Source organism: Palaemon carinicauda, chromosome 16 (genome assembly GCF_036898095.1).
Source record: "Palaemon carinicauda isolate YSFRI2023 chromosome 16, ASM3689809v2, whole genome shotgun sequence".
NCBI lineage: Eukaryota > Metazoa > Arthropoda > Malacostraca > Decapoda > Palaemonidae > Palaemon > Palaemon carinicauda.
This window is the reverse complement of record NC_090740.1, coordinates 76,119,790-76,124,789: the sequence shown is the minus strand read 5'-3', so window position 1 is coordinate 76,124,789 and position 5,000 is coordinate 76,119,790.

Genomic DNA, 5,000 nt, shown 5'->3' with positions numbered 1-5,000 from the left:
AAAAGGAAAAAATGGGATGTGATTACGAAGGGATGGAAGGTTGGTTAAGGATGATGAGGATCTAAAAATCAGACACCTTACCTTAGTAAAAAGGACTCTGGTTCCTCCATTTTGGATGGTATGTCACAGGTCCTGCCTGCCTGATGTCTTGAGGGCGAAGAGAGGTGATGTACTCTCACAGATGTTGGTTAAGCGAAGAGGTGATGTTCCTCTCACAGAGATTTGTTAGCGAAGGAGGCAACCCTGTTGTTCCTGGGTCGACTTAACCCCACTTGGCCCCAATTGGAGGGTGGGTAGGGGGAATTGGCCTGACCGCTGTCCTATTGGTCAGGCCTTGTCACGTGTCCCGACACCCCCATCAATAGGCCTCCTGGCTTCTCCCGGATCCCTTGTGGTGCCGTTTAACGGCCACGTGTTTGGAAGATGTCTGGAATGAGACTGTACGGGAGTAGACTGGTATAGGATGGTTGGAAGGGGCGGTGAGACTCTGCGTATGGTCCCAAAACTTACGGCCTGTCGACCCAGTCCTTGCTGGTGAGGTCTTTGTTTGAAAAAAGGTGGCGCAATGACCACCATTAATAAGAGGCCACCATTTTAGCAGAGACTTGTATTAGAACAGGACAAGAACTCTGCAGGCAAGGTCATAAGCCACTAGCCTTAATGACTCCCTCAGTGAGTCTCACCGCGATAATGAATTGATTTCTATCCTGCAACTAGGGTCAAAATTTTATGTTATTTTGATAGTATATTAACTTTTAGCTGCCACATAGATATAAGCATCTGGTTATGAGGCAACAATTAAAAAATGAAAAAGACAATAATAGTTAAAGTTAAGTGACCAAGTGCAGTGGGACACATGAAAATTAGAACAAATTGACATATCATATGCAAAAAGATTAAATAAATACATAAAAATATATCAAATGCAGCCATTGATGCCAAGAAGGCTCCTCAAGTTTATCTACATGGGAGACATAAAGGCCAATAATATTTTTTCATACAACCTAAATTACCTTACTGACTATGATTACAGGCTAGGGACATGGCACTCTGCACTGAGCACTAATGCCGGGAGAGCACATCTCTCTCATATGAGCTCTTTAGGTGCTTGACCTTCCAGTTGTAGTTCAGGAGGTCTATGCCCCACCTCATGAAACCTTTATTTTTCTTACGTAGCTCAGTCAAGTAAGTTGCTGGGTTATGGTCTGTTAGGACTGTCAGTGGGAACTCTTGGTCCGCATGATTGGCATTGGCACACCTAGTTGTCACAGCTTCGAGGCAGCGCGTGAAATGATCGTTCATTGTTAATCGAAAATGATTTCCGCGCTTACTCCTGGTCAGGGAACCTACATATCCCACCACTACACCATGAAAAGGAATACTTATTCCAGCCTCGTCCGAGTAGGCAGGTGCCCTGTAGTCTTCCAGCCTCTCGTCCAAATGCTGGAACTTGATGAGCTCTGTCGGGCTCCTTGGGGTCTCGGGGCTGATGGGTGGTTCCCTTCTGGCCTTCTCTGAGACCTATGGCCTGGTGGTTGAGGCAGCCCTATCACCAGTGTTGGTCACTAGCACAGCTTCATCCGAATGAACTTCTAGAGTACGAGGCTCAGACTCATTGCTGGAAACGGGAGACTCTTGGGCCTCCTCCCGTAGCCAAGCTATCTCACCAAGGTCAATGTTACCTAGCCAGTCGTTTTCCCCTGCAGGTCCCGTCCTTACAGTTTTAGGCTCAGACTTAGCAGCCTTCTTGCACCTTAAGGGGCACTCTCTGTACTGCCTTCATGGGCTCTTGACCCAAGCGCAAGTTGTAGCCCTCATGTCTGAGATCACTCACTGCTCCTAGTCTGCACTTCCTATGGAGCTGGGCCGTGGTTATTTGGAACTCCACCGTAGGGAGTTGTTTGGTGACTCCTTCAAGGCACTGGACCTCCCTGCAGTTGTCCTGCTGGACTTTGGCACCATTAGGTTGAGGTAGCGAGTTATTGAGCTGGGCTAATAGTGCGTCTATTTCCCACTTCATTAATTCATACCCTCTCGCTCTTTCTCTCGCATACTGCATCCTTTCTTGCTCCATTGTTCTCCGGGCATTGGCTTCATTCGTGAGTTCCCACACATACCTTCGCAATGCCTCTCCTTCATAGCCTTATCGTTCTGCCAAATCCACAAATGTACTGATCTCAGCAGCAGTCATTTTGCTAAATCCTTGTAGAGACAGCGTCCAGAGCAAACTCAACAGCACAAGGTACGATGTTGACCGTGCAAGAAATTACACAGAGGGGAAAGATGTTCTAGCCTTACACAAGAGTGTCATGGAAGGAAGGATGAAGATGGAGCTGGGCAAAATGCACAATGGCTGTAATAAATGCCACTCGAGAAAGATCTATCACCGAATAGTAAGCCTTACAAATAATTGAACAGGAGCCTAACTTGTAAAACAGGGAGCAGGCCAGTGGGGGCCTGCGTAGGCTGTCTGGCTGTAATGCGTCCAAAACAAGTAACGATATATATATAAACCTGTGCTAGACAATAAAAGATGAAATTACAACTATGGGTGACCCTCTATGCTAGACAAAATAAAATTGAATCACAACTATGGGTGAACCTCTATGCTAGTCATAAAAAAAATGGAATCACAACAATGAGTGACCCACTATGCTAGTCATAAAAAAAATGGAATCACAACAATGGGTGAACCTCTGCGCTAGTCATGAGAAAAATGGAATCATAACAATGGGTGAACCTCTTTGCTAGTCATAAGAAAAATGGAATCAAAACTCTGGGTGAACCTCTATGCTAGTCATAAAAAAATGGAATCACAACAACCTCTATGCTAGTCATAAGAAAAATGGAATCACAACTATTGGTGAACCTTTATGCTAGTCATAAAAAAAATGGAATCACAACTATAGATGACCCTCTTTGCTAGCCATAAAAAAATAGAATCACAACTATGGGTGAACCTCTATGCTATTCATAAAAAAAAAAAAAAACAATGGAATCACAACTATGGGCGAACCTCTATGCTAGTCATAAGAAAAATGGAACAACCACGATGTGTGACCCTCTATGCTAGTCATAAAAAAAAATGGAATCTCCACGATGTGTGACCCTCTATGCTAGTCATAAAAAAAGGAATCTCCACGATGTGAGACCCTCTATGCTAGTCATAAGAAAATATGGAATCTCTACAATGTGTGACCCTCTATGCTAGTCATTAGAAAAAATGGAATCTCCACGATGTGTGACCCTCTATGCTAGTCATAAGAAAAAATGGAATCTCCATAATGTATGACCCTCTATGCTAGTCATAAGAAAAAATGGAATCTCCACGATGTGTGACCCTCTATGCTAGTCATAAGAAAAAATAGAATCTCCACGATGTGTGACCCTCTATGCTAGTCATAAGAAAAATTGGAATCTGCACGATATGTGACCCTCTATGCTAGTCATAAAAAATATGGAATCACAACTTTGGGTGAACCTTTATGCTAGTCTTAAGGAAAAATGGATTTGTAAAAATGTGTGGGTGCGTTCTTGCAACACCACCACTTGCAACTCTGTGACTTAAAGCAAAGTTTGTATTTATACTTGAAGTATAATAAATTAGATAAAACAAACAATGTCACTGAGTTTGCTTAATGCTTCGCTAAGAAAGTCAACCCCTTTACATATTTTCCCTTTTACAAAAAAAAATAAATCTAAGAAATTACACTTCCCAAATATTTTATTTAAATGATCGTATACCCTGACTGAAAAAAAATGAAATTAAATGTGATATCATAAATCGTTTATCTTTAGGTTAACAATTTTAACACAATCGTACGAAAATTATCCCTATCAAAAATGTACATAAAAATAATATCCCACGAAAAAGTAACAAAATAAAATGACATACCCTTACAATCAAAATAAAAAAATCGAAATAAGGAACGTCACATGTTCTTACCGTTACCCTTCAAAGAATTATGCCTCACTGGAAATTAACACGTGTTTAGCCTGCAACGTTTTTTTTTTTTTCTAAAATTTCGTAAACTTCACTTCACTTATTTTTTTAACACAAAATAAACATTCACGTGATGCATAATATATTTAATACATCTTCACCACTGTGATAACCACCGCTGAAAATGAACACGAGGCACAAATTATTCTCAGACAGTTGGCTATCCTGCTAAACAATGGAACTAAAGCCTACCACATGGTTTTCTAAAAACAAAACGTTTCGCGGTGCGAACACATGCACGAATAAATAAGATTTTAACAATGAAAAATAAAAAGCTTTTGCTGTTTTCTTCCACGGTTCCAACTCCAGTGATAAAAGAATTTAATTTAGAATGAGATCAAGTACGTCTAGTCGTTAAAACCGTAAAGGGGGAGTTTTTACGTTAATAATAATAAATTGAAATTACTGTCCTACCGAACCCTGGCAAGGTCGCCAGTTTATGTCATGCGCCCGTATGCTTGTGAGTCCAGCCTTGCTTAGGGAACTCTGCGCGGACACAAAGGATAATAATGGTAAGGTCGCCAGTCGGCAATAACACAAGGAATACCGACAAAATGGATATAGTTAAAATAATATTTAAATAAAAATGGATACAAGGGGAGCACAACAGATAACTACTTCATATTTCAAGTAAGCCACGAGGTACTTCACGGGGAATTGCGCTCACGTGGAGTTAGGAAGGCCTTGGAAGGTTTTCAGCACCGCGACCTCATTCCCTGGAAAGGGAAATGAATTAAATTATTAACCGAACACTTACTTTTACAGGCTGGGAACACAATGAAGTCGTATGGTTAAAAATTTTAAGCAAATAAAATTAAAGTGCAAAGCTTAGAGATTTAAACACTACACGTGGGAATCAACACTGACACAGGGTGAATTACTTAAGGTTAGGAGCAAACGGCACATGTGGTTAGGACATAAGGAATAGGATAAAAGGTTTAGTGGATAGGATCTTTCTTTAAAGGATAAAAGTTAAAAATGAGATGTGATTAGGAAG